This window comes from Pelodiscus sinensis, chromosome 1 (assembly GCF_049634645.1).
Source record: "Pelodiscus sinensis isolate JC-2024 chromosome 1, ASM4963464v1, whole genome shotgun sequence".
Taxonomy (NCBI): domain Eukaryota; kingdom Metazoa; phylum Chordata; order Testudines; family Trionychidae; genus Pelodiscus; species Pelodiscus sinensis.
Window position 1 is genome coordinate 147,228,299 of NC_134711.1, and position 23,188 is coordinate 147,251,486.

Genomic DNA, 23,188 nt, shown 5'->3' on the forward strand with positions numbered 1-23,188 from the left:
TATTACATTTTAATGCTGTGTGGAACTCTTGTATACATATTTGGCTTCAGTGGTATAAATGCAAAAGAAAAATAATCAGCATACTTATCACATGACATTTCATGTTGTCAGATAACTTTGTATGACTTCTTGGTTAAGATCTAGCAGAATACTTATAGGAAACAGGAACTTTCTCTACCTGAATGTCCTGAATTCAGGGCTGTCCAAAACCCAGATTCAGATTTGTGTAGCGTAAGTCCTTTTACACCCAAAATGAGAACCGTTTAACAGAACCCATGCCTTAGTGGGTTTGGATAAAGGGAGACCCAGATCTGTATGAACTCTGCTTGTAGTTTTTCAAAATCGTCATCTCAATCCTGTCTAGGCACTAAGATGTATAACGGTGATGGGCAGCCAGGGCTAGTGAGTGAGCCACATGAGAGGCCTTCCTACATCTGAGCGGGCTGCAAGATTTTTGTAACCAAGATAGTCTTCCAGGATAGGGTGATTTTGCTAACTGTGTTTGCGTACCTAGAACCTGTGGGATGAGCCAGTTGAATGATAGCAACACTTTGGCTACAGAGGGAGCTCACATCTCTCACAATGTTGCGTGCAATAGGCACAAACCTCACTTCACATGCCTTTGCTTTACATGTATGTCACTTTAGTAATATTGGTAGGAAAAAACTACACAGATGGAAAGCAGCAGAATGTGTCAACCCTGATGAGCAATGATAAACAAAATGGTCTCGCTGGCCATGCATAGAACCCACTGATGTAAAGGATGATCTAATAGGGTGTTTCTTAATGACCAGTCTGTGGACCAGTGCCGGACCTGAGATCTCTTTGACACAGTTTAGGAAGGCAGCATACTGGTCCCTGGTATCAAAAAGACTGAGAAACAATTAGGGATGTTAAGTGTAGTGGCCTACACAATTAACCAATAAGCCTTGGCTTATTGGTTAATCTTGTCAACTACATGCACATGCACACACACCCCTTGCTACGTCTGTATCAGAGGAAACAAAGGGGAAGAGAAGAGAGCAGGTGCCTGTGACAAACTGGCTTTAAGCAGGCTCCCCATGAGCATAGGGTCTGCCTGCCACCTCTCTGCCCCCACCCCCACCCCCACCCCTGCACTGCTGCCTCTGATAGAGAGGCAGCAGGGCAGAGGGTGAGGGAGGCAGGCTGGAGATGACACATGCAGCTTTTAAACAGGCTCCCCGTGCATATCAGCTCCTGTGGACCCTCCTGCCCCCCCTTGCTGCCTCTTTCAGAGGCAGTGAGCGGGGGCAGGCAGCAGCCATAGCTGTGGGCAGCCGGTTTAAAGCCAATTGCTCTTCCAGCACCAGCTCCACAATTCCACCTGCTCCCCCCTTCCCCTTCCGGTGCACCTCTTTAACAGAGGTAGCAGTACTGGGGAGAGAGCTGGGGAGGCTGATGCAAAGCAGCCTCTGTCTGCAGCAGCCCAGGCTCACCATGCACAGAGGCTGGTCCGTAGCAGCAGTCCCTATCTATGTGGAGGTCCAAGGTCCCCGTAGACAGGGGCTGCTGTCTTGCTGAGCTGCTGCCTCTGAATCAGCTGTCTGTGAGGAGAGAGCATTTTTAAACTGGCCTGGGGCCTATCAAATAGTTGTGCAACCGCTAAGATTCAGGCAGTTACATGACTATTCAATTACACGATAGCTAACATCCTTAGAAACAATTATCTGAATGGATCCTTGGGTTTTGCCTTCCCACGCCCTCTAACTGTAATGATCCTATGCCACCCAATAGTGATTTCTACCCTTTAAAGCAGAGATTTATGTTGGGATAAAAGTTGCTTTAATGTAGATGCTGTGGGATTTTTTTTTTTAAATTCTTTCTCTCTCACTCTCCATTTTATGAAAATTCATTAATCTGTGACATTTAAAGACTCTGTCTGAAAGGTGTCTGGAGCAGCGGCCGGCTGCATACATCAATAGTTTCTTAGAGTCTGGCACTCTGTCAATATTTGGGGGCCTCAGTAACAGCACTTAAATGCAGCGCCTGCCAGCCGTCACGCTCTTAGCATGTCTGTAAGACTCTGAATGAACGGATATTAGCACGTCAAGTCCTTTCACGTCTGGCAACACTTTAGAGACAAACCACTTGGTAGGTATCTAAGTCCCTCCCCCCTCTCATTTTGGGCTTCTCCTCTTTTTTTATCTGATGTAGCTCATATATTTACATACAGCTATGTATCCTTCAAAGAAGCTATTTAAAACATGAGGGCTACGTCTACACTGGCCCCTTCTCCGGAAGAGGCATGCTAATTTCTAACTTTGGAATAGGGAAATCCGTGGGGGATTTAAATATCCCCCGCGGGATTTAAATAAACATGGCCGCCGCTTTTTTTCCGGCTTGGGGAAAAGCCGGAAAAGAGCGTCCAGACTGGCGCGATCCTCCGGAATAAAGCCCTATTCCGGAGGATCTCTTATTCCTACTTTCAAGGAATAGGAATACTTTCAAGTAGGAATAAGAGATCCTCCAGAATAGGGCTTTATTCCGGAGGATCGCGCCAGTCTGGACGCTCTTTTCCGGCTTTTCCCCAAGCCGGAAAAAAAGCGGCGGCCATGTTTATTTAAATCCCGCGGGGGATATTTAAATCCCCGCAGATTTCCCTATTCCAAAGTTAGAAATTAGCATGCCTCTTCCGGAGAAGGGGCCAGTGTAGACGTAGCCGAGGTGAAAGGTGGTGTTGTGGCATACTCTGTGTAATAGTGGTTGAGGCTAGAGCTGACTCAAAAACAAGAAATGTGTTTTGTGAGAAATTGTGAGGTTTTGGAATTTGTTTTCATTCCCTATTGAGTGTATCAGACAGACCAGGGATTTAGAGCTAGGTCTTCTGCATCCCAGGTGAGTGTATTATTAACCTTGGAGCTATCATATCACCCTCTTTCTATTTCCTCAGTGAATGTTTAATTATGGGTATAAACAGGACCCACACTCACAAAGAGAGACTTACTGGGTAGCCATGTAATCAGGGCCCTCCTGGAGACCCACATCCTCAGTTATTCTTGCTCCATTTCTCTCTCCCTGCTTTCAACCAGAAATACAATCCTGTTTTGAACACCCTTTCTCAGCAAACATTTCCTCAACCCTCTGTTTCCATGACAAGTTTCAGTTTCAACAAACTGACATTTTCCAACAAAAAAAAGCTGCTCTGAAATATTTACAACCAACTCTGGTCAGGACTGTTTGGATGCAGAACAAGATTAGGCATAGAGTGGAATCTGGGCTGGATGAATTGGAAACAGTTTGGATTTAGATTTCCTGGTGCCAAAATCTTGTGAGAGTTCAACTCCCAGTAGTGAAAATCTTGGACAAAACTCTCAAGATAACTGCTGCTGTGGTAAGATTTCAGCCAGCTCCAAACTGGAACGGGAAAAATGGGCAATTTCTGGGTTTGGCTCACACTCAAAATCAAACCCATAGGCACAGGTTCAGAATCCACACCTTAAACTGTCCTCCCTTCCCCTTCCCCTTCCCTCTCCTCCCCCACTCTTCATAAACTGGATTTGAAATTCAAGCCAAATACTCCCAGTCACCGGTGTAACCCTGTTGACATAGTGTAAAAGCATTAGAGGAGCAGATTATGGCCTATCATTTTTAATTTATTTTGGCATGAGTGAGAAATAAAATAAAGAGAAACTCTGGTTAAAAAACATCTCTTCCATTGCATTTATTCCCTACACTCTTTTTTGCTTTGCTCATGCACTATGGATAGGCAAAAATCCTTTAATGACTGTTATTAGGGTCCCATAACTAACATGATTAATAAGGAATAACCAAACCTGAAACCCCATTTTGCTGAGGAAGAGACAGTCCTTGCACCACAGAACTTACAATATAAATAAACCAGACAGCTGCAAGATAAAGGAAAAGGTATTCATGGCCCCCACATGCAGGATGGGGGAGGGAAGAATACACTTTACCAGGGCCCACTTTACCTGGGGTGCCAGCCCAGCTGCAAATTGTGGGAGAGGGCCTATGATACAACTTTTTACTAGGCCCAAAAAATTATATTTGGGCCCAGGGTATAATGCACAAGCAGCTGTATAGTGGCAGCAAATTTCACTTTAGTGCCACTGTTGTGATTTTGGGGTGGATACTTCAAAAGAAATCAGCTAAATGAGGAAAAAAGGGAAGGTAAGTGGGTGAGGAGGACTGATGGGGGAGAAGATGTTAGGGGAAACAGCTCTGGAGTGAAGAGACAGTGTTGAGGGATTAGAGCAAACAATCAGTACAATTCAGAGAAAGTCGTGTCAACACAGTCTAGGAAGTTCTCTCCCTATGTCTCTGCTTTGCTGCTTCTGTCCCTACCTAGTGGGGTGTCTCCAGCTCCTCTTTGGAGTTTTCTCCTTTAAGGTCAGATGGAGTGGGTGAGATGGGAGACGTCATCCAGGTCCTGTTACCACCATAGTGGAGTGAGGACTCCCCTGTCTAGTTGAGAAGCAGTCATTTATTTTCTCCTGCCCTGTTTGTGAGCCCTGTAATCTCAGAGGCAGCATTGTTCAAGGGTGTAAATGGTCCTGACTTCTAGAAGCTTGGATTGGGATGACCGTTTCCAAAGTAGAATTAGAAGGAGAAAGGAAACACCTGAAACTCTGTATCAAAGTTTCCTTTCCTCAGTCTCATTTCATATACTTGTTAATATACTCTCCTACCACTGTGCACCTACCAAAGGAAATGGATCACTGTGTGCTGCTGGGTGAGCTTGTCTAGGAAATTTCTGCCATAATGTAGAACTTAATCTTCAAAATGCCAAATAGTTTATCAGTGTATCAGGAGGGCAGTTTCAAAGAGATTGTGAGTGAGTCATGCCACCTAAAACCCACCACTTTTTGAATGTCCCCCAAATCACTTTCTAATAATCCTTAGTTCATTCTCCAAAAACAGCCATCAGCAACTACTAGTGTGGCAACTAGTACCTGTAATCTCTTGTTTCCACTTCAGGTAACATCTGGAAATGCCCTTCAATGAACTTCCAATTCTTCTCTAGTTACACTACAGTTCTACATGACAATCTGTTACTTTGTTGACAGGAGATTGAGCCAGGAGTAATTACCTACTTCCGAATGCTACTCCCCTCACCTTTCCAATGTTCCTAGACTCCTCCACATATACGGAATATCTCCTTCCCCCAAGTGCAATTTCATGTGGGCCCAATTTTCTGTTTTATCTCCAGAACACCTGAACCTGTTTATCCCCCACCCCTTGCCTTAAGCAGTCCTGATACACTCTAGCAGGCTCTTGAATAGGTCTGTGGAGGTAATTAGCCAGCTGGGTGAATTAACACAGCTTCGGGCAAGCAAGAAGCAGAAGGAAAATAAAGAGGCTCAAGAGCACATGGACACTGGTGGTGCTACTGGTAAGGCAGCAGCATTGGCCAATAAGTATAGACAACCAGCAGGGGGAAAAAACTTTATTTTGAATTATAGTAGCTGTTCCTTGCTTAAGCATGGGAAGGTGGGGTGGGAACACTCATATCTTGAGAGGTTTGTTCACCCTAAATGATAACTCTGGATGTGATGTGATCATTTTTTCAGTGATCAGCTTGTAGACTTGTAATAGTCCACTATTAACCTATTGGGGGTGAGACTCCTCTTCTGGGGAATAGAGATTCTGAAGGGTGAGTGGGATCTCTTGTTACTGAGCAGCAGAAGCAGCAATATGCATTATGCCATATTATGGAACAGTAGCCAGAGGAAAATACAAGCAGGGTGGGGTTAAAACTTCAGTAAACTCCTAGGTGAGTGAAACATGCAGGATCAGGCCAGTATCAGTGGTGTCCAGCATGAGGGTTTTAAGAGGAATTGTCTGTACTGTTCTTTCTCAGTTTCTGCTTTGTTTTGCCTTTTTATTGTCTCGGAAATAACATAGGAGCTTAGAATAACCCACCCTTCTGTACACAGGGAACTTCATTTCAACATGGAGTGGGGCACATCTTCAGGACTGTTTTAAAAACATGACAACGCTTGCCATCAGTGATGGGCATTTATGCTCTTAAAAATTCCCCTGGCTCAGGCATCAGTGCTCTGTGTTGCAGTTGAAGAATCTGCGTTGTTTCTTTATTTTTCTATTTTTGTATTGTTTATTTTCTATCAGCTTCTAAGGAATTTTTTTCATGAACCCAGTAGGGACCCTCGGATACATGGGGATTGAAAAACAAGTCCAAAGAGACCTCTTTCCTTCAATCACACAGACTTTCTTTAGTGCTGTAGAGACATTCCTTACACTCTTATTGGTAACTGAAGGGGCTGTCATTTAGCTATGTGATTCCCATGAGCACTAAGGAGGGTTTCCTGGCTAAAGCCTTGGGCAGAAAATGTGGAATATTCCTGCTACCATTCTGTTCAGGAGTTTTCTCTTACTTCAGGTATTTTCCCCTTGTTGGGAGGGCAAGTGAAGGTTGGTCCTTGGAAGTGTGGACACAACAGTGCTGAGAGGTATTGGGGATCTGCCCTGTCATTGTATGAGGCTGTGCTGGCTGCTGGTTGTCTACCTTTTAAAACTTTGCTTGAAGAGATAGTTTACACTTTAATTTTAGCACAATAAATTAATAAGACTGTTGTGTCTTTGACAATCATGAGGAAAACAAAAGTAACCTACTAGAGTCCTATTATTATGTACTGTACAGAGATTGGAGAACATACATTCTAAGAAACTGACAGCTGCCCTGGGGCAAAGTATGAGGGGGCAGCTCTGTGCCCCCGAAGGGGCAGGGCCTGTAGTAGAAGGGTATGGTGCATGCATCCCTTCCTCAAGCCTTCAGAGCTACACAGAGCAGCACTTCAAAGGGGGCAGGGCTCTGGCTGCCACGAATGCTGCAGAAGCAGAGGCAGCAGCTGGGCATCCCAGTCCTCTTAGAATCACCAGGCCACAGGGCAATTGCCCCCTTTGCTCCCCTGCCCCAAACCCCAGTCAGTGGGCCTGCTAAAAAGGCAGATCAGACAGAGAGTGGGAAAGGAAATGAAGGTGTAGAGAGATGAAGTATGTTGCCTATGGCATATAACAGAGCCAGGAACAGAAGTGAGGTCTCTTGACATATGGCCTAGCTGCTAGGCCATATTGCTTTGAAGGTTACACACTGCAATATGTAATTGCAGGCAGGCAATAACATTAATTAAGTATATGCCCAAACTCTGACTGTGCGGGGTGAAGAAATGTGAAAAAAGTATAAGAAACCTTTCTGTCTACCTGAATTTTAGTACTTGAAATCCCTGAGCAGAAAGTGATAGAGATTATGATTGGGTGCATCTTTCTTCAATACCTCTGTGGACTTTCCTAGTAATCCAGGAGCCATTCTGCTGTCCTGAGCTTCACAAATTGTCTCCATTGTATGTGTACAGTGCCAGGAACCCTGTGTGCTATTCAACAATAGTAATGGCATGCAGTGCTATACTCTGGCGAGTTGAGTACAGTGAGGAAGGTCTCATGCCTCAGGCTCTTATATTTTCATTTTCAAATGTAGTATTTTGAAAAGTATTACTTACAAGTTAAAATTTGCATCTATCAGAGCTGCTCAAAAATGGGACTTGCTGCAAAGCTATCATTAAAGGGAAACAAAGCAGGAGAAGGAACAAAAGATACATTCTTAGCAAAGTTTGAAATGCAGGCACTTTCAACCATTCTTGTCACTGCAAGAAATATGTCTTCCTCCTCTTCTACCAATCTTGTCCCCTCCCAAAATAATAGGCAGGCAGGTGAAGAAATACAGGTTCCTCCCAGGAGGCCAAACTGCTGATGTTTAAACTCCACCTTATCTCTAGAAGTAGCGTTCTCCAGGGCTTCACATAAAAAATAATGATTTAGGGTTTCCTGCATGATCATTCCCTCCCTGAGATTTCCCCTAGTTCCAATTCCAAATCACGGCGACTGATTAGCTGTTTATTGCTGATATTATCAAGGAGATGATAAACAATCTTGCTATTTTTAATGCAGCCATCACCATAGTATCTTTCTCTGTGTATCTGTGTCCAGAATGTTTTGATACCATTGGCGTCACCATAGTATGTACAAAATTGCAAAATGCAAAATTAACTGTCACCTTACATGTCTGTCAATTAATCTGTGCTCCTTGCCTCAGTCACTGCTGCTTTTGTTCATGAGAAACAAAACCAGGACCTTCTTGAGCCTGCATTGTTGTGGAATACTCGTGCAAAAAGATGGGGTTTGAATGTGCTGCATCTAGTGCACATTCTGATGCTTTCTGCAAAGGAGTTGCACAGTCAAGAGACCTGGAGTGTACTACAGTCACTAGCAAGAGATTTATCTGGGGATTTGTCATCCCTACTGCTCCTCTTGGGTGAAATTCACTCCTGTGCAGTGCCTTCACAATCCCTTGGCTCGGTTCAAGCCCCACGTGAAGGGCTCAGATAGATCGGGTCTTGTCTCATTTTTCAGTAATAATTTGATCTCCCTTTGAGCTTAGTTGCCTTGGTGAGTGGCAGATGAAGAGGGCAGCCTCTAGGACAGTCAGGCCATGTAAACTATTAAGAACTTTTAAGATTAGAACCAGACTCTCTAGCATCATGCAGAATTCGTTAACATTAATTTCCCTCAGTTCAGTTTTTAAAATTAATAATTTTTAAAACCACTAATGCCAGACCTTGACCTAATAGATCAGAGTCAGATGGACTGTCAAGCAGGGAGCAATGAATAAAATGTCAGAAACAAGGCCAGGCTGCATTCTCTGCAACCCTCTCCTCTCCTTTCTAATGTAGTGAGACTAGTTTTGTGCATGTTTCAGATCCAGTTTTTTATTAGTTTCCTCTTGTATGAAAGTCTCTCTTTGTCCTGTCCTTACCTCTGGAGTACTCTGACATCTGTGACTAAAGCAGTAGTCTACTATGAACCATCCACTTATTTCCTTTCAACTTTCTCACCCAAAACCTCTTGTGATAAATCTGTGGATGGGGGGCGATGGATGGGGGCATCGGCCTTATCTTGTTATTTATTGTTACTTTAGTCTGTGCAGCAAATCTGCAGTGTCCCAGATAATGGCAGAATTAGAGAGTCCTGAAGCAAAACCCAGATCCAAACACTTGAACTGAGACATTAGAATGCAGGGAGAAAATTGGTTGATATTCATTCACATTTGAAAAGAAATTTTGATTTGACTGTGTTCACTTTCCATGAAGATTTGCATGCTCAAGCTTTAGTAATGAAAACATTTTTCATTCAAATACCCAGCTATTCACCAAAAATTAATTTTGAATGATATGTTTGCAGTTCATTCTCTGTCAGTTAGCATGTGCTGCTAATTTTAACAATATATTATGCAATTCTCAATTAGCTTTTTTGGGGGGCTGGTTGGTTTTTGTAAACCTCTCAAACAAATACCATATGGCTCACCACTGTAGCACAAGTTGCAATTCACAGTTTGAACAATCTACAGGCTTCCTTCACAGAAGACTATCCCAAAATAATTTAGTATAGCACGGTGGTTCCAAACCTGTGGTCCGTGGATCCCTTGTGGTCCGCGATGAAACTGCAGGGGATCCGTGGAAAGTTTAAAAATAAGGATAAGGCCCACTGCAGTGAGCCCACTCTTTACTTTTCTGTTCTTTTTCCTTTCTTTTACTTTTTCTTTTTTTCTCCTTTAGAGAGGTGGGTCTGTGAAATTTTAATAGATTGAAAAGGGGTCCGTACGCTCGAAAAGGTTGGGAACCACTAGTATAACAGATAGACAATAGCACTGTCTTTTTGTTGACTATTTTGTGAAGTAAAAACAAAATGTAAAATTTCTCAAATATTTAATTTTTTGCAGATGATTCACACAGATCTATCAAGCACACTGAATCTCAAGAAGGTTCATATCCAGTACCAAATTTCTCTGCTGTCATGTATCTCTGTGTCAGGTCAAACCAAAACTATGAATCTGAACAATCCCAAGCTCAGGGAAAGTCAGATATGGTTCTGGATTCAAACGTAGCAGCTCACACCTGTCTCTGAGTAGAACAGGATCCTATGCACTTGACACTTGCTATTCTTTAAGAAAAAATCAGTAACATGATGCATGGGACAGCAATGATTAATTTAAAATATGATTTGTAGAGCTAGGCAACAGCTGATATTAGTTCCTTGTACCTTAGTGGCAATGAGCAATGGAAGGAATGTTTAAAGACCTTTCAGGCAGATGGTTGAAAATAAGCCTATTAAATCATAATATTAAGTGGTTTCCAATAAAATCGCTTGACTTCTCTGAGGCATCCTCAGCGCCATACAGCCACAGCACCGGTCACTTCTTGCGCCCGCCCTCAGAGCCTTGCAGAGCAACTCTCTGGTGACAATTTAAAGGGCCCAGGTCTCCAGCCAGACCCCAGGCTCTTTGCCCCCACCCCTGTTGGCAGGCCTGCTCCTTGCCCTTTATGAGCCCATGTTGTCACTGAAGAACAAGGGCCTGCTGGTGGCCATATTGATTTTGTACACATCATCACTACTGCATTTCGCTACCCCAAAGAAGAGAGAGACTAAGAAGTCTAAAAGGCCAGGCTTAGTTATTCCTATCCATTGCTCAAAAGGGTCCAATTACAGAATTCTGTGATATAAATGGACATTCAAAACTTCCACCCAAGGAAACATTTCAGCTTAGTCTGTTCCTAATCCTGACTTCTTTTTGGAGTATGATGCAGCCTTTCAATCATCTCTTACAAAGTATCTCCAAAAAGAAACATTTTCCCTTGGTTCCAAAAAGCTTATTGTACAACTTAACTTTGCATTGCTCACATCACTCTGTTAGACACCAGTTCCTGGGAGATTGTCGTAATCAGATACTGTAGATGTATGGAACAAGATTTTCAAACCTTTTCAGCATAGCCAATTTCTGTTCCCATTAAAGTCCATAAGCGTTTTACCACAAACTTCAATTAGAGCAGAATAATATTGAGAGCCTTTAAAAATCCCACCCTTGGCATGTAAGAGGTAGATGTCACTAGTGTTAGGTTTATGATAACATGACAGGCACAGAGGCTACATCTAGGTAGCTCTGCCAGCTGTGCAGTCTCTTCAAACTAACTCCATAAGAATGTAAAATAGAATAAAAATGTACCCACTGGATGCGGGCTCTTTGCTTCAGCTGTTTTCTTTTTCTTGGCATCTATTCCTTCCACTTTGTCTCTGATTCTTCATGTTATTTAATGGCAACAAGCATGCACATTAGTTTTGAGTGTGTATTGATGACCTAAAAGCCAAGCTCTGAGGTGTAGTTCCAAAGAATCACTGCTCACTAACCTCTGTCTGATCTAAGGAAACTGTTAATCTCTGTGGCCATGCAAACTTTAGATAAAAATGCTACGTGGTGTAGGATGTAATAGACTGTTGCTTGCTCTAGATTTAAGAAGAAGCCTTTTGATCTCCAATTTTGTGTGAAATCCTGGTCCCAATGCAGTCAAAGGGAGTTTTCTCTGATGGTCCTGGCTAATTACAGACATACATTGCTAATCATCTCTGCCATGAAGAGCAGATGAACCTGTTCCTCAGTGAAGAGGTGTATGCAGATATCTGAATCATCTCAAAACATAGAGGGCAAAAGATCCCAAACTATGGAGCTGTGTCTACACTGGCACGATCTTGCGCAAAGGCGGCCGCTCTTACGCAAAAACTTGCTGCCTGTCTACACTGGCCACGTGTTCTTGCACAAGTAAACTGACGTTCTAATGTATGAAATCAGGGCTTCTTGTGTCAGAACTCTGATGCTCCCACTCAGGAATAAGCCCTTTTGTGCAACTATTCTTGTGCAAGAGGCCAGTGTAGACAGGCAACATGAATTTCTTGTGCAAGAAAGCCCTATGGTTAAAATGGCCATCAGAGCTTTCTTGCACAAGAGAGCGTCTACACTGGCAAGGATGCTCTTGCACAAAAGCACATGCCAGTGTAGACGCTCTCATGTGCAACTACTTTAACACAAGAACTCTTGCACTAAAGAGTTCTTGCGCAAGAAGCTGCCAATGTAGACATAGCCTAGCTAGACTACAAGCTTCTTTTGGAAAAAGCTTTTCCGAAAGAGATCTTCTAGAAAAGCTTATTTAGAAAGAGAGCATCCACACAGCAAAAGTGCAACGAAAAAGCAATGTGCTTTTTCAAAAGATAGCGTTTACATTAATTGGATGCTATCTCACATTTAAGTTGTGATTAGTCTTCACAGAGTGGCCACCAGGGCACCTGTGTTATTTACTGGAGAGCTCTTCTTTTAGAAGAACTCTCTCTTCTGCATCCACACACACCTTTTTCCAAAAAAGCTTTTTCAGAAAAAGGCTTCTTCCTCATAGAATGAGGCTTACCGCCATCGGGAAAACCCCTCCGTTCTTTTGACTTTCTGTCGAAAGAATTTAATGGCAGTGTGGATGCAAGTATTGTTTTTCCGGAAAAACGCTGCAGTGTAGACACACCCAGAAGAAAGAGGTGGCAGAAATAGAATCTTTTTTCAAATATACAGAATTAGGATCTGGAATTATAGTTTAGCCCACTTAAAGCTTAGATCTGAATCTGGATCTAATCCAAATTTCAGGAGGCTTCATTTGAAGGGTTTAGTTCATGGCCTTCATAACAAGTTAATTTTTTGTACCAGATTGTTGTCAACTATTGTATCTTTTTTTTCTTTCTGGGAAAACACTCATATGCATATACACACACTTTTTTGTATGTTTCTGTGTATACTTTGTTTTGGCGACTGCAAAGTATGTTCTTGTAATTGGTGTATTCTGTTAACAGGTGTCTCTTTAATTTTATTGCACATTCCCCAAAATATTTGGGGGAGGGGGTAGGTTAAGTCACTATGATGTTAAATAAAATCTGAGTTCTTTTGTTGTTGTTCCTAGATAAATTGTTTTGAATTTATCCCTATAATTGTCAGTTTCAGAAAGCCTTTGATTGTGTCAGACCAGCAACTTTTTTATATTTGCTTTCTTTATGGCGCTTTAATTTTTTTATACTGTTTTCTGTACATGTCGTAATTATATATTCTGATTGTCATGTATGCAAAACTCAATTTGTATATGTTATTGTTTCTTCCCGTCCCCCTCTTTTCTTTGCATTTTCCCAACATCTGCATTGTGGATTGATGGCAAGAGCAGGCAGTGGCTGGCACTTTTCCTCTATGTTGTGAGAGAAAGAAAGAAATTGCTTTCCATATAGTCGGCTTGAAATGCAGCATTGAAAAGGTATCCTCACATTTTCTATCCTGAAACCAGAGGTGAAAACCACAAGCAAACAGTAATCTTGGTGCCAAGCCACCTGTTGATTCACAACCAAAAAAGCCCTTGGCAATACATTCCTGACTGTATCCAGTTGGAACGCTTGAATGGCTGACATCTGTATTCCTACAATATCTGTCTGTACCTACACATCAGGTACACAGACTAATTTAGTAGCCTTTTGCCTGAAAAAACCTGAGTTCAAATTTAGGTTAAGGCAGAAGGGAATAGAGTTTTCTGGTCTGAGATTAGTTCTTTGATTAGTCTGCTGTATGTCTGCATCACATCTCCACTGCATGCATGCAAGTTGGCATGATTGTCAGTCATGCCCCTATAAAAGCCCTTTTCTGAAATAGCATGGCAGGTGGGAGGAAAAATAGACCTATGTGGTAAATACAGGACTAAAGTAACAAAGGGAGCTACAGGGCAGGACTGAGGGGCATTGGCAGAGCTGTGTGGGGAGCCCAGGACTGGAATAGCAGGGAAGCTGCAGGGTGGGACTGAGGCTCATTGGCAGGGCTGTGAGAGGCGCCTAGGGCTGGAATAGCCAGGGGGCTGTAGGGCAGGAGTGAGGTGCACGGCCATAGCTGAGTGATGAAATCTTTCACAGCGTTAGTTTGTACAATGCCCAATTTCAACTAGTACTGTCAGTGCTTCAGTTTCCGGTGCACTAGAAGTCAACATATCAATTCAAAATTAAATTAAAACAAAATCCTATCCTCCGACCATCATGCCACACTTAGTAATTGGGTTTGTGCATGTACATAATGTAGATGATTACAGTACATTTAAATTGCTTTAAAGCTCTGAGCTAAAACAAAAAAAATAAAAAATGACATTCTAAGTTTAGCGATTGCTAACTCAGCCTTTTTTGTGCTTTTACCTTTTACTATCTATGTACCTATATGTGGGTTCCCTCAAAGAGCAATAATGCTAGAAATTCTAGGTAACTTGCTACACAGAAGCAAATTCTCTCCTTGATTACATACTCTAAAGCCCTGCTGAGGTTTATGGGAGGATGGGAGCAAGGGCATAATTTGGCTCATAATATCTATATTTATCTGTATTGCTTTGTAAAAATGAGTATTCCTTGTGGGTCTGAAGCATTGACCAGTATTGTGCTTCCATACTATATATATTGTTGGTAGAATATCTAATTTGTTGTGAAACAGTGTGACAATGAGCAGTGAAGCTGCAAAGTGATTGGGCTACCCTGGTCTCGCCAAACTGAAAAATGCAGTTAAAATGGCTTCTGTCCTCCAAAACCTCCATAAGGCTGAGGCAAGATGCTCAAATGCCTTGTAAGATGCACAGTTGTTTTATAAAGTTTACTATCACAAATATTTTGTGACAGAGGGACTTCAGAGCCCGCACTCTAACATGTTTTTGAACAGCAATAAAGATGGGCTATAACACAAACTTCAGATCCAAACTTCACAAAAAGTTCATAGATGGGTGGAAGGATTAGATCTGGAAGGCATGATAAGGCCCACTGAAGTTCAGGGTTATCCAAAACTAAGGTTTTGATGGGCCCGTGTCTAAAATCAAACTTTTAAACTCTTAAGTGCCTGGTCAGGTTTTAGCTGCACAACTTTTATTAATGTCAGGAAGCGGGATGTTTCAGCTAATCAATCCCCAAACAACTCTGATAATTTTTATCTTGAGCACCTTTGTTTCAAAACCTTTGCCCTGCAGTTCAGACAAACCATACGCCAAATGTTAAACTTCTGTGGGTGTGTCATGTGGCAGCTGCTGACTGTGCTTGCTGTGTTAACAGGAGTAAAAAACAGAACATGTTTGTTACTAAAATAAGCTAGTGTGATGTGAGATATATAATGGGACTACTCAGTCACATTTTAACTCCATTGACATCTGTGGATAGACAAAATTCAGTGGAATTACACCATGGACTAATTTTTAAAAATGTTTGGCTTGGGATTTTTTTTATTCCATGTTGTATGATAAATGCAACATGTCCTTGATTTTTTGCTGATGTCACTTCCACAAAATTAATGCCTAGTGTATTTGTGAATTGCATTTCTGGAATTCTTTCATTCCATTTATAATCTAATCCACTTGAAAGACTGTGTTGCTTGTAAAATTTGAAATTTCAAAATTGCTGTGTACCTTCCTGACAACCAATATAATTTATGTCATATTGATGAGCCTGAGATATTTCTCAATGTTTGCCTCATGGGAAGAAGACAAGGGGGAGGAACTTTTGACTGATCTTGTGGATGCTGCTGTTATCTGAAACCTCTTATTTGCTGGAGTTCTTAGAAGTTTTTGATTTGTTTTTCCTCTGTCTCTGACCTAATTAATTTTATGGGACCTCCCCATGGACATAATTTATATGACAAATGAATTATATTAGCAGTTGCTGTCGTGGTATGAAGCCCCTCATTTATGGTAAATTTAATGTGCTTCTGTGTTCTTTTCCTCTATAAACTGTGATCTATCAGTGTTCATCTTTCTTTATTTTTCAGATAATTTTGATTGCAAAATGACTTTATAGCCAGTATAAAAATCTTTAAATTTATAAATGCAATGAGAGAGATATTACTGTAGTAAAGAATTGGCTGGCACAGAAAAGCCTCTGAAATTGCACTAATTCTACATTTTTGGTTGGTTTCTTATGGCTGATCTAGTTGAAATATAATTTTGTAGAAAGAGAATAAAATTGTATCTCTGTTCCCAGCCTACTTGCCAGTTTTTAGCTTGGTGCAATGTGAAAGGATGATTATTAACCTCCAGAAGAGAGTTTATAAAGGAAATGCTGACATAACCTTAACTAAGCTAGTGCCAACATGAGCTGCAATCATTTCATTTGCCCCATTCAAAACTGTCCCACTTACAGGGCTCGTATTAGTGGTATTGTTTAACTCTTTCAAGACAGTGAATATTCATAGCCTTTTCCAGACAGCAGTTGTGTGATAATGGGTTTTGAGCCAAAATTTTCTCTTGTCCCTGTGCATTTTCACTGCCTTTGATGAGGTTACACGTCTGAAAGTGAGAATAACATTTTAACCTGTCTCCCGAAGCCCCCTCTGATATCCAAAGGATAAACGGGAGCCAGATCTGCTTCTGCTCCTATTAAAGTCAATAGGAGTTTTGCCTTTGATATCAATGAGATCAGGAGGGGAGCAATTGTTGTGCACTGTAGGACCAAAATGCATGTTTTATGTGGGAGTTTAAGGGCGGAGGGATTTACAAAACATGTAAATGTTTTCATGATTTTTAAAAATACAATGAAAACCGTTTTTCTTTGGATTTAAATATTCCCCTGTAGCACTGCTGCATGGTGCTTGTGCATGAGAGCTGCAAAGAGAATCCCGCTAGTCTAGTTCATCTCTCCAAGGTGAATGAAAAGCAGAAAATAAACAGCTTATACAGGAAAAAGCAAATTAGGTCTGTAACACACCTTCACTTTGAAATAGCCACAGTAGTATTTGTAACAAAGTAGGGAAAATTAATTCCTAAATGAAAAGAAGGCTCATGGTAAAAGTGTTGCACAGCGCTACAAATGCAAAGATATGTAGAAAGAAAAAAGCAAAGTTAGTCCTGGTTCTGATTCAGCAAATCAGCTGAGCACATGCTTGAACATATGTGTAAGTGGTGTGCCCTGGGGCCTCTGTGCTGCTCAGAAAGCAGGCCTCATTCAGTGATCATAGTCTGTAACATGCCTTCTCAGAAGAAATCCTGGAAAATGCCATGGCAGTCATATACTAGTTAAATTGTTTTCAAAACATGATCTGGAGCAGTGGTCCCCAACCATTTGAAGCTGCTGGGTGCCAGGGGCATGGCCGTTTGCCTGCCGGGCGCCAGAGGGTGGGGACACTCATGCACCCGGGGGCAGGGCTGCGCATACGCCACACCCCCATGTGCTATGTGCCTCAGATCAGCAACCCTATGAGCTGCATGGCCATGGGGAGGAGGCCGCCCATTCGCAGCAAGCGTGGGGCCAGTGTCCTCCAGAGCCGCGCGCCCAAAGCCGGCACTCCCCCCATAGCTGCGTGCCCAGGGGTGGGGAGGCCAATTTGCCGCGCTCCCAGGGCCATCGCCCCCACAGCTGCATGCCCGGGGGCCGGGGCGGCCAATTCACCACGCTCCCGGGGCCAGCGCCCCCATAGCCGTGCGCCCAGGGCTGGCGCCCCCCACAGCCGCATGCCGGGAGCGGGGCCAGCCTCTGAGCACTTGGCGGGCGCAAAAAAATGCCCCTGTGGGCGCCATGGCACCCGCGGACACCGTGTTGGGGACCACTGCTCTGGAGTATGATAACCATTGGCAGCTTGTGCATGGAGTAAAACTGAAAGGACAGGATGTTGTCTACTTGCTTCCATTTCTGTGTGGATATGGGTGGTTAATTTTTTATTGATTTTCATAAAAAACTAGACCAAGGGTGGAGAACCTTTTTTGAGTCAAGGGCCACTGACTCTCAGAAAAATCACTTGAGGGCCACACACAAAAACCCCTCACTGTTTGGCACCCAACCAAGAAAGAGAAAGATACTCCTTACATTCCCGTGGCACACCAGAACCGAGAAGGGGCAGGCTAGTATATTTTGTGTGTTCCAGCCCTGTGGTTGGGGAGCAGTGTGGACTGGAACAACAGCACAGGCTCCCTGATGTGGGGGAGGCCCAGATCCAAGCAAGCCGTGGGGGCCAGATCCAAGCAAGCCAGGGGCTGCAGCCAGCCCCCGGGCCTGAAGTTCCTTACTCCTGAAATAGACAATGAAAAGTACCAACCACTAAATAGCTACTATTGTAGATATTATTCTCTTTTTGTCCATATTTTGTTTGTAGAGCCTCCTAAGAAATCTTAAAATAAAAAAAAATTCACTAGCAGCTTTATGGCGTCTAATACGGTGCTAGAAAGGATGGACAGCTTAGTGATTGGAACACCTGATATCTGGCCACTAAGTGCCTCAGTCTTTGAGGAGAAGGAGGGAGACCCAGGCCCTCCTCCTTTTCCAAGTTCCAGCCAGTGCCCTGTGTGTGGCAACAATGGGATGATCCACCCAGCAGAAAGTCTATCTTCTGCCCTGCTCCACTTCCTATCTCTGTTCTTCAGTTTGCGGCACGGCTTCTGTACTCCAAACACTTTGGAGTGGCTCAGCTTGAGTGATTCCCCCTTGTGGACTTTTTGTGGCAACTAGCCCCAGCCTGGTGTCCCTCTTGGTGGGAGCATATGTAATAAATTGCAGGATCTTAACTCCATAACTGTAATTCAGTCACACACAGTTCACTTGCTGTCTCTTCAGTAGTTGCCCTCAGTCAGGAATTCAGTGTTTCTCCCTGGTGGCTGTCCCAGTTGTTGGGCTCCTAGCAATGTTCCCCTGATGTAGAGGGACAGAGCTCTCTCCTGCCTCTTTGCCAGTCATCCCTGAAGTGAGCCTGGCTCTCTTGTTTTCTTCTACTTCCAGGTCTGGCATTGGCTGTAGGGATTGCAGGGCAGGGCTAACTAGATCTGGAGGCTTTCTCTAACCTGTTTTGTGCTAGTTAGTGTGAGGTTTCTCAGCCTCATCACATGGCCCTTTTAAATGTGGTAAAGTCAGATTTAAGGTTATCAGGCATCCAGTTTTCAAGTTGAATTCTTGGTTGAAAAGGGATCCTGGTGGCTCCAGTCAGCACTGATGACCTGGTTGTTAATGGTCCAGTTGGTGGTGCAGCAGGGCTAAGGCAGACTCCCTTCCTGCCCTGGTTCCGTGTTGGTCCTGGACCAGCCAGCATATCCCTGCGGCCTTATGCCTAGGTTTGCCAGATGCTTTCACCAAAAATCCCGAACATGGCAAAAAAAAAAGAAAAAAAGGTTGCTGCGCCTTTAAGAATCCTTGAGCTCCTTGCTTTCCCCTGCCCATGCCAGATGCAGTACAGGAACATCGTCCGTCCGAGAGAAACAGAAAATACCAGACATTTTACATGTTTGGTATTTTCTGGGGGGGGGGTTTACTGGACGGGGCCAGAAAAAACAGACTGTCCAGGCAAAAAACGGACACATGGTAACCCTACTTATGCCCGGGGACAAAGCGGGAAGCTCTGCATACTGCTCCCGCCCCCAGCACTGTCTCTGCAGCTTCCATTGGCTGGGACCACAGCTCATGGAACTGGGAGGATGGTGCCTGTGAGTGTGGGCAGTGTGTGCCATACAGAGCCACCTGACTGTGTGGCTACCTAACTTTCTCCCAGAACATGTACCCCAAGCCCTTACCCCAGTCTGAAGACTGTCCCAGAGTCTGAACCCTAACCTGCTTCTCCAACCCTGAGCCCTCTTCCAGAGCCATACCTCCTCCTGCCCTCTAACCCCTTATCCCGGAGCCCATTCCTGTACTCCAAACCCCTTTTTCCTGGCCCCACTCCAGAGCTCACATTTCCAGCCAGTCTGCACCTTCTCTCACACCTCAATCTCCTGCCTCAGCTCTGAGCCCTTTCCTGTACCCCAACCTGATCATCCACAGCACCACACTGGAACCCACACCTGCAGCCTGATCTCTCATGCACTCCAGCCCCTTGTCCCATCCCAGATTCCCCTTCTGCACTCTGAGCCCCTCATTTCTGATCCCACCCCAGAGTCCACACCCCAGCCTAGCAAAAATTAATGATGGTGGGGGAGAGTAAGTGACAGACAGACAGGGGCTCGACTAACAGAGGACGGGGCCTTGGAGAATGAGCGGAGCAAGGGTGTTCAGTTTTGTTCAATTAGAAAGTTGGCAGCCCTCGACTGATTGCTCCCTGATCACACTTTTTCTAATGGTGCTTAACAGTCACATTACATTTTTTTAAAAAAGCTTCCTTATTAAGTCTCTTTCTTTTGTTCTTTCTTTCATTTTTTCTTTTTGTCATTTAGAAAGCAAGATAACAGTATTTTTAGGCTCTAAATAAATATCTGTTTCTATTTTGAGGTGGTGGGTAGTAATTTTCTTTTTTCAAGATTGAATTCCAGAACCTTTTGTTCTCTACCTGCTCCCCTCAATCATCCTTAGCTACATTTTAAAACTGGTACAACATCTTGAGGTTTGTGGCAGAACTATAATACAGTTTCCGAGTTACCACAATTTCTTTCCCTTATTGGGTAAAGTCCACAGTTCAAGATACTCTGCTAGCATTAGAAGGCCTATGGAAAGGCAGAGGACATACCAGCAGCTTTCTAGCTTGACCTAACGTCTATCTATATTGTTTCTCAGTTCACTAAGGGGAATGAGAAGAACAGATTTTATTGAGCTTGCACTAGAAGAATGAAGTCATGATTTTGAGGAACAGCTGCCCATCTGTCCCTAGAGTCACTTCTGAGTACAGTTTGTACTTCCTTTGGAGCGGCGGAGAGGAGGAGATGGAACAATTTCAAAAAAAAAAAATGAGTCAGTGGGACAAAATCATCTATTGGGTTAAAATCAATTGGCTGCAATGAAGTTACACCAGAGATGACTGTGTCCCAGTAATTTCAGGGTGTAGAGTTGTACACTGGATGGGCTCTGACACTGTTGGTCTTATGTAGACAGTGCTGCTGTTTCTTGAAATCTCTTGACTATGTCTGGTCCCAGAATTTGGAAATGCAGTATTGTAACATTCCCTCGAGAATAGGGTTACTACTGACCACCTATCCTGAGATAAACTGGGACAGTGTTGGCAGTCAGGGCAACCTCCAAACCCATAAGCAGTGTTAGAGATTACTTTAGAGAGTTGTGAAACATAAATAGTTTTGATGTGTGTGACACCTTGGAGTGATGTTTGAAGCTTTTTTCTCCCCCGTCTGCCAGGCAAGAAAATAGTAGCTGGTGTTTCTCTTAGTTAAAACATACAGGTAATCAAAATACACAGAAGTGTGTTTGCTTCAACTACATGGTTCAGAAACTTTGGGCTGTATTGTAAATATGACACTGTGGTGTCATTCACCTACCAACTGTCAGATTGTATGTCAAATTGGGCAGGTAAGTTTACAAGTACACTTTATTACTGTTTGAATAGATGGCAATTAAGAGCATGCATTTTACTGCGCCTAAATGACAGAGCAAAGATAACTAGGCAATCTTGGCTCATGGTCATCTAATGAAGCAGGTAAAGACTGTTAGAGAGGGAAGTAACAGAGAGGTAGCCATGTTAGTCTGATTGTGGTAAAACAAAAAAAAGCAGTCATATAGCACTTTCAAGACTAACAAGATGGTTTATTAGGTGATGAGCTTTCGTGGGGCAGACCCACTTCTTCAGATCATATTCTGGAAGTGAATTGGTATGACCTTTATATAACAAAAGGGATACAATGAATGAGTAAACAAATTATACAGTAACGAATCAGCTACAGAAGGTGGGGGCAAGGGAACGAGGAAGAGAAAAGGAAGGAGGAAATTGCTTATTGTCACAGATTGTCAGCTAATAGGTAGCAAAGGGCCAAAAAGTCAAGACTTTGGAATTCCACTCTTGGCTCAGGAAGGGGTATAGCTTACCTGGGAGAGCTGGGGACTGGAAGTCAGCACTGGAGCTGTGTGAATCTCAGCATTTTCACACTAGAGAGAATTGTGCAAAACTTTTTCACTTTCTGTCCTCACGTCCTGAGGTTTGCTTTGAGTTTCAGGTTCAAATGGCCTAAAAGTTCAAAGTAGGGATGTTAAAAATTTTGTATTAGGGCAACCGTGTAACTGCTGAAAATCTCAGCCATTACACAGTTACTCAAGCTGCAGGCTCTGCAGTGTAAAGCCTATTCTGTATAAGCTTTATACTGCAGAGCCCACAGCGAAGCCTCCCAAGGAGCGAGGCTGCCAGCCCCTGCCAGCCTGACTCCTGGGGAGGAGGTTTCACAGCTGCAGCGAAGCCTCCTCCTTGGGAGCGGAGCCAGCAGTGATGCCTCCTTATCTGCCCAGCTCCCCGGGAGCAGGCTTCGCTGAGTGTAAACGACAGTTGCTTATTGGTTAAATGGTTAGTTCTTTACACTCAAACATCCCTAGTTCAAAGTATCTCAGTTGAAACCATCAAAATGTTCCTTTTTTTTCAGGTTGAAGCCACTCAATTTCACATTGTTTTGATGCAAATCTGTAACTTTTTGTCATATTCATTTGATATTGGTCCCAGATTTGCTTGTAAGGTCTGGGATCCTCTATAAACCTGATCTGAGAGATTCACATTGATAATGAATTCCAGAACCAGACAAGTTTGGCCAGCCTTTGAGTTTTGAAACAAAAAATTGGTCCAATTCTGATCCAAATTCCACCTGAAACCTTGGGAAAGCACAGATCAAAACCACTCAGCTGAGCCTTTTACTGCAGTGGCCCCAAATGCTGGGAAAGTCAAATTCAGCTCCAACTCTCTGCAGCTCTGGCCCATTTGGACATGGCACTTCCCTGCCCCCTGACTCCTGTTCTGTGCTCTGCCTCTTAGTATGTCCTTGAGCCTTGGCCTGGTGCACCTCAGTTTCACCATCTGGCAAAGGAGGATAATGCTTACAAGTAGCTCATCATGTAATGGTGAGGCTTAATTAATGAATGTTTGCATAAAGCCTTGAGATCCTTGGATGAAATTCTATAAGGGCATAGAATTATTATTGTTGTTATTAACTGTGTGCTTAAACCTAGACAATGTATTTGCACATGTAAGTAATTATGATGCACTTCAAGGCATTCTGTTTGTAATGCTTTGTAATGCTTTGCTCTTCATTTCCTACAAATCAAATTACTGAGGGTTAGATTTGATTTCCACATCATTTTGAAAATATTTTCTTTTTCTTTTTTTAATTTCCTTTGTATTAATTTTTTTTCAAAGTTCAAGACACAGCCAACTGTGACTAAATGCATAAAACCAAACAACCACCCCCCAAAGTATAGTAAAATCAAAGTCAGTATAAGATGATATGCATTCAAACAATGTAAATAATACCTAACAAACGTAGTTGTAATAATATACCTGATCCATGTGTGATCCGCTAATAAATACTTATTTAGAGTTCAAATAACTTATTATTTTTCTTAGAGAGGGAAGGAGAAACAAATCCCAAATTCAAATGATATC

At 43.0% G+C, this 23,188-nt stretch overlaps 1 protein-coding gene across 48 annotated transcripts in view; it reads left to right on the forward strand.

Moving 5' to 3' along the window:
* Nucleotides 1-23,188, forward strand: part of ZBTB20 (zinc finger and BTB domain containing 20) — a 723,674-nt gene that overhangs the window by 464,470 nt on the left and 236,016 nt on the right. For 6 of the 48 annotated variants that reach the window (XR_012897274.1, XM_075906090.1, XM_075906100.1 and 3 more), the window contains one exon: nucleotides 13,077-13,163. The exons of the other annotated variants lie outside the window; for them this stretch is intronic. The gene's annotated coding sequence lies outside the window, so the exon portion shown is untranslated. The remainder of the gene's footprint in view (nucleotides 1-13,076; nucleotides 13,164-23,188) is intronic. 48 annotated transcript variants of the gene reach the window in all.